The sequence below is a fragment of the Micromys minutus genome (assembly GCF_963924665.1).
Source record: "Micromys minutus genome assembly, chromosome: 8".
In the NCBI taxonomy this organism is placed as follows: domain Eukaryota; kingdom Metazoa; phylum Chordata; class Mammalia; order Rodentia; family Muridae; genus Micromys; species Micromys minutus.
The window spans coordinates 13,469,295-13,485,221 of NC_137977.1; the positions used below are offsets into that span (position 1 = coordinate 13,469,295).

A 15,927-nucleotide genomic window follows, 5' to 3' on the forward strand; every position below is an offset into this window, starting at 1 on the left:
ACAGGGGACCCAGAGAAGCAAGGGGGCTAGGGAAAGAATCAGTGTGTGCAAGCCAAGAACCATTGGCAGACGTAACTGGTTACCTGTGGATATGGAAGCCAACATACCAGGTTTATCAGGCATCCCTGCTGGAGACAGGGTTCGAACTTGGTCGTCAAGGGACAGTTTGATGCTTGCTGTATCATAGTACCCAGAACTGGAATCTGAATCACAGAGTTGTACAGGAGAGAGGCTTATATGGAAGAAGGGCCTATGGCTGCTGAATTGCAGCAGTAGCTTCTTCTTCAAGTGGCCTCCATTCCCTAACTACATGGCCCTTAACCTACAGAGGAAGCATCTCCCAAACACGTTCTACTAGGGATGCGGTGGAGGGCCAAAGAGGTAAGTGATGAGCTCTGAGGCCGCAGAGATGCACTGGTTGGAATGTAACTAGGATCCAGCTTGCATGGCTACCGGGAAAGATGAGGCATGACTCAGGTTATCTGGAGGGGAGGTTACAGTAGCACTGACGCATAACAGAGTCTGTGCGAGATGTGGCCTAGTGCCAGAAGGTGATAAATGGCTTGTCTAGACTCCAGACACTGGAGCGACTGAGTGAAGGGGCGGGGCAAATGCTGAGGGGTTCTCTTACCGTGGGTACCCAAAAGAGCCCAGAGAATAGAGGAGAATGGTCTGGGTTGGTTAACCCCTATACAATTGACTGTGCTCTCTCAGAAGGGCTTCACTGGCCCTGCTTGCCAGTGCCAGGCAGGGAAAAGCCATCTCAATTATCGCTGGGGTTGTCTGACTTCTCTTTGGGCAGCAAGCTAGGGTTGTTATGGCTGGCCGCTTCTCTCCTCCCCAACCTTGCTGCTGCTGTTGCTCCCTTGGAGGCCTTTCTAGCTGGCCTGCTATGTCTGCAGGCCCTGCAGGCATCCCTTTACTCCTTTGCTAATCCTTCCCTGCGGACATGCCTGGGATCTGTGATTGGGCAGCTGGGCTGCCTCCCAGCCACCTGAGACTAGAGTTCATAGTCCTCACCAGAAGGGTAATGCTGCAGCTGGGCTCATATCCATTCTTCTACAATGGAGAGGCACCAAGGCCCCAGGTTTGTTAGGAGAGGGGAATGAGACTGTGGGGAGATGCTTGCCAGGTCCTCCAAGAGGAGAACAAAAAGACAGCACGCAGGGCAGATAGTCAGTTCGGAATTAGATGGTGTGAGGCACTCATTGAATCGGAAAAAATGGAGATGCCATATTTTTTACTGAGCACATGATGGGGCCCAACTTGCAACCTGGAAGACAACAAGAAGAGACCCATTCAGGCCCTTAGAGAGACCCTTTGTAGGGGACACAAAAGGAGAGAGAAGTCCTTAGAGAATGCTTTCACAAAATAGGGTAAGGTAAAACTGCAGAGCTCCTAGCTCAAACATATTCGGGAATTTGAAGATGGTGACAAAGGATCAGTAAATCAGGTACAAACCTTGCTGACTATGTGTGGTTTTGTGGGCATGGACAGGTCACATGTATATAAATTTGGCCTTGAGTATAGAAGACAAGGAGGAATGACCCCAAGGGGCCGGATGAGTCCCTTCCTAGGCTGCTGCGGGCTGTCTGCAAACTCACCCAGGACATTGGGGCTCTTTGTTTCACAGGCCTCTGGAGGATTGCAGGGAAAAACGAGTCTAATGAGTCCAGTTTTCACAAGAGGACCCTAGGGCCCAGGGACACTGACTTGTCTCCCTAAAGTCCTCAAAGGAGTCAGCGATAAGATGGTCTTTACACTGGGACACACAAACCCTGCCTGCCTCAGTCCTTCCTTGGACCCCAAGACTCTGGCCCCTTAGCAACCTTCCCAAGACAAAGACCCCCTGGCATCTTCTAGGGCCCTTCCCTAGCCTCTTGGAGGCACCCTGCCCTTGGAGATGTCAGACTCCTGCCCCCTGCACAGCCTGCCACCAATGTCCACTTAGTACTGCCAACCCAGCAAACACTTTCTCACATTTTCGGGCAGTTTTCCAATATGTCCCATTCAACCTTATAGACATTTTACAGTCAGATTTCTACCTCTCAGCAGACCCATCCAGGACCACTAATGAGGCCTCCTCCAGTTATGGTAATGGCACCCTCTGTCTACTTCCCAACAGGAGCAAGCATACCACGGAGTGCCACCCTCAGACCCCTCTTCCTGATTCTGCTCTCCAGTAACCTACCCTGACAGGTCCCCAGACCCCTACACCCCTCTTTCTGACCCTGCTCTCCAGTAACCCACCCTGACAGGTCCCCAGCCCCCTAGCATATTTACAGAAATGCCACTCAGCAGAACAACCTGAATTAAATGAACGTTAACAGGAGAGCTGCTAGCTTCCAAATTAGCAGTGCATAATTAGTTTCATGCATAAACCTCTGGAAAGCACGGGCGGGCGCACAGGCTGGCGCGAGAGACAATCAGGATGAAGAGGGAGAGCAGAAAGGAACTGGGGAAGGTGGGAGGCTGGCTGAGGAGTGGCTGAGCGGAGTGACATGTAGACAGCCTTTGTACAGCAAAGCACTACACACCATCTTTGGGGTGATACTGTTCTGTGCCTCCCAACCTCCCACTTGAAACCTTAAAGACCCCGCCCAGGCATAACCCACTCTTCCCCACCTCTGCCCTCTGACAATGGAGGGCTCAAGCATGCCTTTTCTGTCGCCTGCCTGATTCTTCATGAAGGAATGCTTGGACCACAGTTGGGCCAGGAGAGACACTTGAACTTTGTGCACGTCTGTCCTGTAACACAGGACTCTCTGCCTGAGGTGAGATTGGAGCTCTGGCTGGTCTGCTTTTTTGGGGGGGGGGCATGAGGATGTGCTTCCAAGGCAGGCTGGTTGAGAATCATAGCATTTTGCATTTCAGAAATCCTATCACTCACTGAGAGAAGAGCGTGTCATACAGCAGCCCTTTAAGGTAAGGGAGAATTCCCTACAGTCACAATCTGCTCTCGATAGGTAACACAAGGCTGGGGGCTACGTGGTCACTTCCAGAGTTTGAACACCAGCTTGTTCATCCCAGCAGATCCCAGCATACCTGTACAGAACGGCTTGTAGCACCTCCCTGCCCTGGTGTGCTCAGATATAATCCCTACTGGACGTATCATCCCGCCCCCACAGCCTTGGTATTTTAGAACTGTGTCACGGGTTAGAAGCACTGTGTTGCTTTCTGGGCAACTCTTTCACCTGCAGAGGCCACACCTGCTCTCTCTGTCCAGCAGAACACCTGTCCTACGGCTTTGAGACAATCGGTAACACAAGAGAGTTACAGGACCTCTCTGAATGTGGAGCAGTTGTTAAGACCCAGGCGCAGGGAGGGAGGTGAGGGCTTCCACATCATGGAGCCAGACTCCAGCTTGTGATGTGATTGACTCTCGGAGTGGGCTGTATGGGGTCTCTAGGCTTGGCTGTGGTTGCTCTGATGCTCTACCCGAGGGGAGCTCTCTACGTGGAGGCGTGCAGTCTGTATTACTTACTGTATATTATTTATTTAGTCTTAATTTATAATTGTTTCATTGCCAGAGGATCTCAGTGCCATAGGGACAGAAATGCGCTGCTCAGTCCTCCATAAAGAATCCTTTTCCTGCCATAAATAAACAGAATACCCAATCAACTACCCATCAAATTGCCTGGCCCTGGCACAAACAGAATGCTACTAATGAGACACAACACGCATTAGTTTAATGTCCTACCAGAGGAAGCAAGCTGGCCTCTGAGTGCCAGCCCAGGCCATAGCCCAGGAAGGACCGGAATGGGCAGCCCTCCAAGAGGACACTGGGGGAAGGCTCTGATGGCAAGTAGAAGCCCCTAAGGAGCTGAGGTTCATCTCTTTGGGGCCAATGCTGCCACCCACTTTGTTGAAGGACACAGTGTTGGCTGTGAACCTACTGTGTGCTGGGTATAATGAGAACCATTAGAGGAGGTTGGCATCTCTCTTAGTGATGGCTATGGATTAGATTGTTGAGCAGAGAAAGGGGGAGGGTATGCATTGGGTGTTAAGAAAAAAGGGAGATGCAGGTGGGGTAGTATGGAAAGGCTACATGGAGGAGCTCCTTTTAGGACAAGCAAGAATTGTAGACCAGGAACTGGTGAGATGTTCAGTGGTCAGGAGTGCTTACTACTCTTGCAGAGTTTGGTCTCCAGCACCCACATGTTACCAACCAGTTCTAAGAGCCCTAACACCACCTTCTGCTCTCATGTGCTGTTGCAGATAGTATAAATAAACTCACAATGCTCTCTGTTCTCTCTCTGTCTCTGTCTCTGTCTCTCACTCTCTCTCTCTCTCTCACACACACACAAATACACACACACACTCAAATATTTTTAAAAAATGAATTGTAGGCTAGAGCGGCTTCATGGCATTGGCACAATGAAAATGGAGGCGCATGCTGGGCTGGCAGCAGAAAAGAAGGGAGTCCCGGTACTGCTGTTGGAATGCCCAGATTCCTCTGGCCCCACTACGGGGCTGCTGAAGGTTCTGGTGTCTTAGGAAGATCCACCCGCCAGAGTGGAAGGCCACTGACTGTTACTCTTGATTGTCCTTTGATGGGAATCACTATGGAGACAAATCTCTGGGCAAACCTGTAAGCAGGTTTCTAGATTGGGCTAAAGAAAATGGGGAAACGGACTCTAAATGAGATCATTACCATCCCATGGGCTAGAGTTCCAAACTGTACAAGGAGATAGAAATCTAATTCCAGTGTTTATCTATGCTTCCTCACTGCGGGCACAATGTGGTCCAGCTTCCTCATCATAACAAGTACACCCTGCAACTGTGAGCAAGTTTAATCCCGCCCTTCTTTCTTTCTTCCTCCCTCCTTCACTTCCTCCCTTCCTCCTCCCTCCCTTCCTCCTTCCCTCTCTGCCTCCCTCCTCCCTTTCTCCCCCCTTCCTCCTCCTTTTCTCCCTCCTTCCCTCCTTCCATCTCTTTTGTTGAGTGTTTTAGCACAGCAACAAGGAAGGCAAGATATCCCACTGCTGGCTTTGCTTAGCCGAGCTCCCACCGCAGTCACCCTCTGCCATTCCGCCCCTCCCCCGCTGCCTAGGACTGTTTTCTGGGGGCATCATGCTCATTCCCGTTCCGTCTATGGCTGCTCATTGTCACTGTCAGCTGCTTTGAGCCAAGCTGAAGACAGCCTCCTGCCCTAGCAGAATGGCGCTCCCAGAAGATAAGATAAATGTCTGCAGGCCACAGGGCTGAGATGCTCCAGAGGAAGTGGAGAAAAGGAAGAAGGAATAAACACCCATCACATTAATAAGAGTTTTGGAGAAAAGAGGAGCTGAAGCCAGGAGTCTCCAGATGGTGTTTAGTGAAATGACAGTTTGATGCTTAAGAGGAAAAATGGAGCTGTGCTGTGCTGGGAGGCTGGCTCTTATAAGGTGGGGTGGAGAATGTGGGCACAAGCAGCCGGCTGTGAGGCCTGTGCTCACACAGGCTGACCAGATCTTGTACCAGGTACCAGGAGGGAAGGCAAGTTACCTCCAGGTTTTCTGTTCATGGCTCTCTTCAAAGCATAACTGGTCTCAGGGGTTCAGGTTCCCACCCATATATCCCAATGGCCACAGCTTCTGAGAACTGGCCAGGCTAGTCCTTGTACTAGTGCTTAGATCACACAGTACAGGCAAGGGAGCGGGTGGAGGGGTACAGTTAAATTCTAGTAATCTTCCGTATGCATCACATACTCTGAATACGGGGAACAGGGTGGCGTAGCCAGCTGACTTCAGATAGAGAGGCTTGCCAGAGGGGGTGATACTGGGCTGCCTTTAGAACGTTGACTACAGAGGCCTGAACTAGCGGAGAAGGTCAGAGAATAGATGGAGCAAGGTGGAGATGGGGGGCAGTGCTGTTCTCGGATACTGGTGTCAGCGCTCAGGAAATGGCATGAGTCAGTGAGGACCTGAAGCAAGGTCTCAGCTGGTCTGAAAAGAGGTGTCTGAGGTCTGCAGAGCTTTGGGGTAGAGAGACAAGGAGGCAGGAGGCCATATCTGAGATACAGAGGAACTTGTCTCTGCTAGCCTGGGACCTTTGCTAGGAAGAACTCTGGACTGAGCTAGAAGAAAGGCCATGCTTTGTTATCGCCGAGGATGCACACCCTTGGGACTATTGCTCATCAGGGCCAAGGCCATTGTGGAACAGACTGGAGCCAGTAGAGGCCCATGGAGCCCACGGGGAGCAGGGGTGGGGTGGAGGGACTGTGTGACGGGAGTCAAGAAGCTCCAGGCTTCACAATCCATTCTGTTTCCATTTCCCCCCAAGTCACACAGCTGCCAGGGTTCAGACAATGCTGTGATTAGCATTTTAATACATTTCAGAGGACCTTGTCCAAACTGCTTTGGGAATCAGAAATCAAGAGTTTATCTTCGTCTGACTCTACAGAGTCACATTCTCCTTTGGTTCTTAGGGAGGCCACGGAAGATTATATGTGCACACACATGTTGTGTGTGTGTGTGTGTATGTGTATATAGCAGCAGCAATGTATATATAATTGTGTGTATATGAATATCATATTCTCAGGTGTATGTACTCAGATGGGTTTCTAAGCGTACAATAGCTGAGATCTGCACGAATGTGCACACATGCACACACTAACACCCCCCTTCACACACTTTATGTAATCATGCATGCTTACACGTGGCTTTGCAAGTGCAGCTTCATTAAGGGCCGTTTACGTGGTGGAAGAGAGCTCCACACTGGAAAGAGGTCAGTGCTGAGTGACTCAGACTGTCCGGCATCTGGGCCTCAGGTTATAGGAAATGCATTTCCAGTGCAGCTGCCTGCTGGACCCGATCCACACTTCAAACAATACAGCCTAACAAGATTTTGGCCATGTGTCATTCCATTTGCACTCCCTTGAACAGTGTTGGCACCCTGGGCTGCCTTTGCCGGGTTTTTATAGATCTAGGTGGGCTGGAGGGAGCTCTTTGTGGGTTAAGGAAGAGAGAGGCTCATAAAGCCAGGACTTTCTCAGGCTGTATATACAGTGTGCTACCCACTTGCTCTCTACCTGCCTCTCAAGACCCCTTTCAGGTTTCCCCAATCTTGTCTAGTCATACAATTGTCAAGCATGTTCATCCGCTTCCTCTCTTTTCCAGGTTGCTTCTGCCACTCACGTTACATCGCCGAGACCCAGAGAAGTAACATTCAGTCCCAAAGAAGAGTCCAGGAAGAGTCTTTTCAGCCCAAGGACTAGGGGATCATTGCTTTCCTTCTGAGGAACTGCACTTTCCAAGACTGAGTGGGGCAACACTTTTGGTCCATTTGGAGTCTGAACTCAGCTAAAATCTCCAGGTCTGAAATCCACTCCAGAGCAGCTCAGCTTGTGGGCACTGTTGTGGAAGGGTTCCCTTCCTGTATTCTTACGGAGTCCCCAGGGCAGCTCTTTACTCAGCCTAGATGCATGGACAGTGATATGTAGCTAGAAAGGTATGTTCCCTGTGAAGGAGGCCTAGGAAGTAGCTAGTGGTTCCTTGTAGGTTTGTTTAATATAAATACATACCCTCTATTTAACTCTGGCTGTTAATAAACTCTTGAGTTATTACTAATTAAATAAATTATTAGGGAAGTTCTCATAGCAGCAGAGCCACTATGTTAGATCAGCTTGTTTTCAGAGATTTCCTGTTGGCAGGACTCAAAGCCCACACCTGCAGCCGGCCCAGGCACAGGATTTAACTAAATGCAGCCGATAATTAGATCAGTTAACCTTGCAAATTAAAACAAGCACATCACATTAGTTCAGTTTGTCCTAAAAGAAAATATGAAGTTCTCCCAGATAAATCATTTACTAAGAAGAGAGGAAATGGCACAAACGGTTGTCCCAAAACTTGGGGGCAGGGGCAAATGGGGCTCAAATAGTCATTTAGTAGGTTTGCCTTCATGGATTGATCCATGGTGCACCTCATAATGTAGCCATATCTCTCTCAGGGTAGAGTACATTGCAACATTCAGACTCACACCTACCAGGGTCAGATTTCTTGGGTTGTGATCTGTTGGGTTTGGACACCTTGACTTTCTTGTGTCTGACAGATGCTAAATACTAAGGAGTTGTTTGAAGTCTATAAATTTGATACTCACAAAGATCTCTCTCTCTCTCTCTCTCTCTCTCTCTCTCTCTCTCTCTCTCTCTCTCTCTCTCTCTCTCCCCCTCTTACACACATACACATATGATACTCTTTTGAGAAGGGTCTCATGTAGCTCAGGCTGGCTTTGAACTAACTATGTAGCTGAGGATGACCTTGAACTTGTGGTCATCCTGATTTCACTTCCTAAGTTCTGAGAGTACAGATGTGTAACACCACACCAATTTTATTCTGGAATCAAATCTAGAATTTGTGCACACCAGGTCAGCACTCTACTAACTGAGTTACACTCCCAGCTCTAGCACACAAAACACTGACCACCAAGTGACGGCAGACAAAATAACTATTTGTCCAAATATGTCTAAGAAATTAATGTTTTTTCCATTGTCTGGGGTGCTAAAGCTTAAACCTGGGTTGCACACATATACTCTATCCAGGCAAATACTCTATTATTGAGCCACATTTCCAGAATTTTTATGGGTTTCTATTTTGAGATAGGGTTTCAGTAAGTTACCCAGAATGACCTTAACTTGCTTGGTATTCCAAGCAGGCTTTCAATTTGTGATCCTCCTGCCTCAGCTTCCCAAATAGCTGAAATTGCAGAGGCCCGCCCTCACCATGTTCAACTGAGAATAGTGTTTTCAAGTACTGTATTTGTGCTGTGTGATGGCATTACTGTGCTAATTACACATGCTTTGTATCTGGTCTTTAAAGCAGGCTTGGCAGGACATTAACTTGGAAACACTGTTGGACTGTCTACTCCAAAGTAATAAAACCGATCAGAGCACACCCCTTAATATGGATGCTAATGGAGCTTGTGTCCTACCCACTCTTGTAAATTACAGTGGGTTCCCTCAGTCTGTCAATCATGAATAAAGGTCTTAATACAAAGCAAGCCAAGATGCAGCAACTCAACAGAGCTGTGACCAACGGTCTCTGCATTTCACAGCTAGACTCAAAAATGGGAGCAGGTGGGTGATGCTAAGATGCCTTCCAACTCTGATTTTCAGAGCTTCTATGATTCTTAGGAGAGAAGTAATGGCAGAGAAGCATCAGTTTATAACACTGAAGTTATAGCATTGAGCTTTTCTATCCTTAAAGGAAGAAGCGAGGTATTTCTGATGGGTTGAGCATAGAATGGGAAGGACATCCAGTTTTTCTAAGGCTGAAGGACCAGGGAGGATACAAGGAAGACATTCACAACGCAGGAGTCCAGCCTAAGCCCATCTTCTGCACTCCTGTGTATGAAATAGTATCTTTTTTCTCTCTCATTGCAAATTAGTGTTAAAGGAACTCCATGTATAATGGTAGGATATCTAGGACCTGGGGCAGTTCTGTGGCTGGTTCTATTGTAAAGATTTTCCTCTGCAGGTGGACATAGTTTTCCAAGTGGTCAAGGGAGTACGACAATCCCCAGCAGCTCCAGAGGCTCAGGGAGAGCTACGTTTCCTTCCTACCTCCTATCAGCAGAATCTTCTGAGAATCAAGCGATGTATCTCTTCCAGGTACATACTCAGTGCCACCCCCATGTACCCCAGGAGTGCCAATTCTGCCTACCAAGTCTGTCCTTAGAAAGGGAAACTAAGGTGAGCCACTCACAGTGCCCAGCTCCCAATTCTGCTGACCCTCCACCATCAGGCTTTCACATCAGGTCTCTATTTGCACAGTGGCTATGAAGCGGTCACTTTCGTACTCGGGACACCTCTGAAGTACTCAAGCACCTAAAGGAAAGGGACCGCATTCATTCCTCACTGGGTGGCAGTCCCCCCCTAAATTATAAAGCCACCCCAACCCCTTTCTGAGTAAACTTGCTACAACCTCTCCTCCTTTCTCCTCGCCTTTGTTCATGTTGTCATCTCTTGGGAATGCTATCTCCAGGTTTTCTTGTCCACCCACAACCCTCCCATCCCTCAAAGGTTGCCCCATTGTGCCCTGTCACAGTGACTTGCCGAAGAGACTCAATGAATAGTCACTGCCTCTCAGCACTCCTGAACCATGTGAGCTCTGAATTGCAGCCCGAGTCTCAATCCATTGTCCTCTAATTGCTTGGCATGTACACCTTTCCTCTTCTGCAAAAGGGAAGCCCCAAGGGGAGGCGAGGGTCCTTGCCCTCTCCTGCTTCCATCTGCCAAACAGCACCCAGCGCAGGGCCACGCTCCTGGTGGGTGCTCAGGAAACACTTACTGAATTGAATTAAAAACCTTCTCGCAGGCCCTGAGCGGTTCCAGCTGTCGGGTGCCAGCTGTCAGGGCTGCCGGGAGAGGCTGAATGCATATTCATCTCAGATGCTCTGTCTCCCTGTCTTGAAGGGCCTGCTGGTTCCTTCCAACCATTCATGGGGCTGGGAATGCTTTTGCTTCTGCTCTCAGGGGTTTAGGGTTTGTCGTCTCCTGGGCTCCTTTTACTTCTTTGCTGGTGAAAAGTTTGTGAACCGGAGGTGGAGATGGAAATGTGTGTTTCTCACACAGGGATTGCTCATTTCATTAAGACAAAAACCTAAGTAACAACTCTCCTGAGGCACAAATAGAATGATCTCAAACTGTTCTGCAAACATAGCCAAGCCTGAGCAGATCAGGAGGGTTTAGCCATATACTTGGGCACTCATGACACCACATTCATTCTATGGTCATGGCTTGAAGGTTTTCTGTGTGACCACCATGAGCTGGGTTGTACTGTTGCGAGTTTGTGGCTATGTCATCAAGGGAAATAGGAGCAGAGGTGGTCAGAAAAGATCAAGGGAGTGGAGAGAATATCAACAGGTCAGTGGACACCTCCCCTGTGTGTAACAGGTGTTCAAGAATTTATACGGACTGTTTCATACTCTCTGAAGGCTGTCCTCGTACAAACATACCACTGGCTTTGAGAAGTTAAATGACTAGCTTTAGGTCACAGAACTCAGAGTGATGGAGCTGGGATTGGAAGCCGTATTGTGTGAGTGTAGACCTCGAGCCTGCTCAATTAGCAGTTGTTTTATTGACATGCAGGGTTTGAGTGTTTTCTTATAAAGAGACAATTAGTAGGACTTGACTGATGGATTGTATCAGTTTTCATACAGTGGGGCCTGAAAGCAAGGGGGGGGGAGTCTTTGGGACCTTTGATTAGAGGCAGACTTATTTCTTACACTGTCCTTTGTGACCTGTCCCACTTCCTGGGTCAGCTGGGTCTCTTTTAGGGGCGGCGGAATGGCCACTCTGCACAGTGCTGACTGGCTTCAGTGTCCATGGTGCTGATTGTCCCTAGAGGCGGGAACCGAGTGTGTTCTGTCCATGGTGCTGACCTGCATCAGAGGGTGGACTGAGTGGACCTTGTCCTTGGTGCTGACTAACATCAGCGTGAGTGTGGGTTTTGTCCATGGTGCTGACCCAATCAGCGGATGACTTGGGTGGGTTTTGTCCATAGCGTTTACTGAGTCTCAAGAGGAGTCTTAAGGGATAGAGAGCAGAGTCAGTCAGCCTTCCTGGCTCACTTCAGTTTAGCTGGGATGAGGCTAGCCAGTTCATGGTCTGAACAGAAGACTCAAAGTTTCTGAGTGGGGTCAAAATATTCTTGTTCTTCTGTAACCTCTGTTCATCTCTACCAGTCTGGGGGCAAAGTTTACTGGTCCCTGCCCATAATGTCCATTCCTGTTCTTTATAAACAAAAGCACTTATGATCATGGCGCTGTGACATGATCCTGGTTATTGAAGCATATATATATATATATATATGTATATATATATATATATATATATATATATATATATATATATATCTGTCTATTGAGCAAGGAACCTCAGGGGAGCTCTTTGCATTTCTGATAAGGGATGGAGGCAGCAGGCTCTTCCAATTTCTGGTAAAGATATGATACATCGATCCAGGAAAACTACTGTTTAACAACAAGAGAAAAACTTATCCTGGCATTGCTATACAGATGAACTAATACTAGAGTCTGTGTTACAGATACCCATGTGGTCATTCCTCTGCATGATGGTACTGCCTTTGGCCTTGTAAAGTTTTGGTTTTTCAGTGGTGTTGGCACTCTGGCTAGACCTATGCTTGACCATGTGGCCTTGGGTAAGCCCCTTCTCTGTTTTCTCTTATAAACAACAGCACTGATGAAGCTATTTATAGAGCACATGGATCACACGGATCTCTCAATGAGTGGTGTTTCTCACCATGGCTGGTGAGACAAGGTTCCACATTCGCCCTCCTATTTGAGAACATTCTGTCAACATTCAGACAGCAGAGGCAGACAGAACCCTGCCCCTGAACTTTTGCCATTCTCAACTCCTTGCCTTACATAAGCTAGCACTTGCATGTCTGGGCTACAGGTCTCTCTTGAACACGGATATCATTTTGCCATCACACAACAATGTATGTACACATTTTCAGCTTAACTTTGGTGGGTGTGGTGTGTATCCTGGCCTCTAGGTGGGAAGATTCTGGGGAACAAGTCTGACATTGTTTCTCCAGTCTTTCGGTGGGGCTGAGCACCTCTCTATGAATGCTGGCCTTCCTGTTTCCTTGCCTGTGCAGTTTCCCACTACTGGCCATGTTTTTCAGGGCCACTGAAGTCTATTTGAGGAAACCCCACTTGCATTCACATGCTTTTCTGTAATCTCCTTCTGTGGGTCCTTCTGTTCGGGGATGTCAGACTCCTTCATGGTTATTATTTCCTTAGGGATTTTGTTCTAATGTGGAAGGTGCAGTTTAGGTCACGTGAATCAGGTGTGTGATGGCATATGACCCAAGATCCTTCTAACAAAGCTCGAGCATTGCTGTTGTAGTGATCTTGTAGTCTGATCTTCATATTTAGTTTGGGAGATTCAAACAACAGGGAGCTTTGTATGAGAGACAGTAGACTTGGAGTGTTCCATAGATGATACAGGGGGTGTGAAGGGAGGTTCTGTGGGGGCTGCTGGCATTCAGCAAGGGAGTTGCAGAATCTTTCTGGGGGGAATTAGAAGTGGGAGACTCTCTGAGCCTGAAGCCACAGAATGTAAAGGATCTTGGGCAGCTCACTTGTCTGGAGATGATAGGTACTCACAGGCTGAACGGGACTGGAGATTCTAAAGAACATACTTCACTCTCTAAACACCTCTTCATTCTCAGTCCCGAGTAGGAGGAGAGTTCAGATTTCCATCCCCCCAAACCTTACATATTTACTTGTTTTGCTAAAAGCTGTGTTTTTGATGTTGAATGTCCCTACATGTCCTTAAGGTAGCACAGTGTGGAAGTGGAGTCTTTATAAGATGGTGCTTATGGGAGGTCTTTAGAAAATTGGGAATTATCTCCCCTTTTAAGGGACTGTGTTGTCTAGGAACCCTTTTTTGTTTGTGTCTTTCTCTGGTGTTGATCTCTATGTGGTTCTGTTTTTTCATGATGGGTTGCTTTGCTCTAAGTCCAGAAGTAACAGTCCAAATGACAATGAATAGAACATCTCCAGTAGCATATTTTATCATAGCAACAGAAAGCTGACTAACATGCCACCCTCCCAATTCTTCCTGCCTTACACACCCATAAGAATTTTGCTCTCTCCATCCATGGACAATTTTTTGTCATTATGGCTCACTGCCATTATTTTTCTCTGAAAAAAAAAAAAAAAAAAAAAAAAAAAAAAAAAAAAAAAAACAGGTAAAACAGGTCAAATAGTCCAAGTTGCATATTTGAACTATTTTATATTTTTATTATCTTCTATTTCAAATGTGAATTAGAAATCATAGATTGCACTGCTGCAAAGGACTCTGGAGGTCATCCATACTCACAACATTGTTTTGTCATTAGTAATTATACTTGAGTTATTTATAGCAATTCTCAGCATATAAAGGGCTCACACACGTGACTTCATTATACAAAGTAGAAAACTCAGACCCAAGTCATCCGGAAGGATGACATCTTCACAGGCTATTGGCATTTCAAGGGAGGAGTGGGGGTGTTTGAGTTCATTTTACTTCCTCTCTTCTGGACACAGAATTAGGTACAAGACCCTGGGTCAAACTCTTGCCTTGTGCCCACTTGGCTACCATGAGAGAACACCACTTTTCTGGCACCCCCTGGTGGTTGCCTGAAGGCGTACCATAAATGTATTTGATCCAGATTTGCTTTTACACCACAATAGACTCAGAGGCCCTAGAAAGACCTCGTCCCATTAAATACTAGTGCTTTTCTTGTTACAACTATTTTCATGAGGACTTTGATACCGAACAATATTACTTTTTGCCATCACCACCTGGGGTTGCTTATCTTTGATGGTTCAAGGCAGCCCACAGTTCCGGAACCCCACTGGTCCAAAACACAGAGAAATCTTGTCCTCTGTTCACCCACACAAATGCTCTCTAAAAGGACCCCCCCTTAGTCCTAAAGCACATCCAACCAGGAGCAGCAGCTCTTACAGAAATCCTGTCTTAGGCTTGCTTTCTGACGAAAGTTTGAGAAACCCTTTAATAGTCTTGCCAAGACTCATGCAGGCACAGTGACAACCTCTGGCTCTCTCTCCTGAGGACACCCATTCACACTCTTGAGTTGTGGCTTCTGGGGTCAATTCTTCTTCCTTATAGCCTTTCTTCCCTGCACCCAACACTGCAAAGCCAGGGTTGCTTTCTTTCCAACCAAGCCTTCCCTATAAAATATATATATATAAGCTGGGAACCTTCTTAGGGTGAATGTAGGTGATAAGGACAGAGGGTTGTGATGACTGACCTGACTGTGTGCCCTTGTGAGCTGCCATGCTCATCAAGGACACTCTGAAGAGAGAGAAGCTGCCCTTGATGTATTCCCATGCCTTCTTCTGAACCAGGCAAGGCAAGCACTGGTGACCATGTCTCTGGGCGTGAAATGTGATGTTAATAGGGGACTCTGGGACTAACAGGCGGTGCTGGGTGACTCTGGGGACTACAAATCTCACATGGACAGAGTTTGCACAGAGAACACATGTCAGACTTAGACCTTGAGGGTGCGTGGGAATTGCCCAGCAGAGGATAACTGAAATAGAAAACAGAGACCCCTGAAGGAAGATGACGAGTGTGCAAGGGCTTTGAGGGTCTGGGGAATCCAGGAAAGGGTTGGGCTTTGGCTAGATTTTCTGAGTGACAGAGGGCAATGATAACAGTTTTGTCTTACAGGGCACAGAGCAACCTTGATTTTCCTATGAAGAAGGTACCAGCAGGACAAAGGTCTGGAAATAAGTGACCACAGCAGGGGCTGGTACTCCTCAAGACAACCTGATTTATCTTTCAGGAGCCATAAGACACTTCCTATTGCTATCACACTATAGGCATCTTCAGCAAAAACACAGAGTCTGGCTTATTTTATTCTGTATTAAACATGGGACAAGTTTTCTGTATGTACCACCATAGGTCAGTGCTGTTGCAAATGGCAAAAGGACTCTTTGCACTCTTCACAATGAGCAGAGGATCTAGCTTTGGCTCTGGGTGGGTGCACCAGGGAGGGATCTGTCAGACCCTTTCTTTACTACACTTGCCATCTATGGTGGCAGGCGGTGGAGGGCAGAAGATAAAATCATACTAACAAAAAGATACTGGGCTGCACACACACCTGATATACTGGCTTTCTGTTTGGGCAGGAAGGAGTCTTCCAAAGGGAGAGGCTATAGACCACCGCCATGGATGAGTCTTGGAGGTTTGGGTTCTTGATCCAGTTCTGTCATGAGAAAAATTCTCAGCTCATGTCATACATATTACTGGTTCCATGTGACTTAAAGGAGAGAACAGAGTTTTCCACTCACCCCTTTATTCTGTCTTCTTAAGCAATGTGTGGAATGCTGGCTCTCTTATTTTAGAAATATGAAGAATGTCAGAATTAGAAGGGATTCCAGAGGCAAACAACCTAGATGGTGGCTCTAGGG

At 47.4% G+C, this 15,927-nt stretch overlaps 1 protein-coding gene across 26 annotated transcripts in view; it reads right to left on the bottom strand.

Moving 5' to 3' along the window:
- CELF4 (CUGBP Elav-like family member 4) overlaps nucleotides 1–15,927 on the bottom strand; it is a gene marked incomplete at both ends in the record, with an annotated part of 273,049 nt that overhangs the window by 175,751 nt on the left and 81,371 nt on the right. The gene's annotated exons all lie outside the window — the stretch shown is intronic.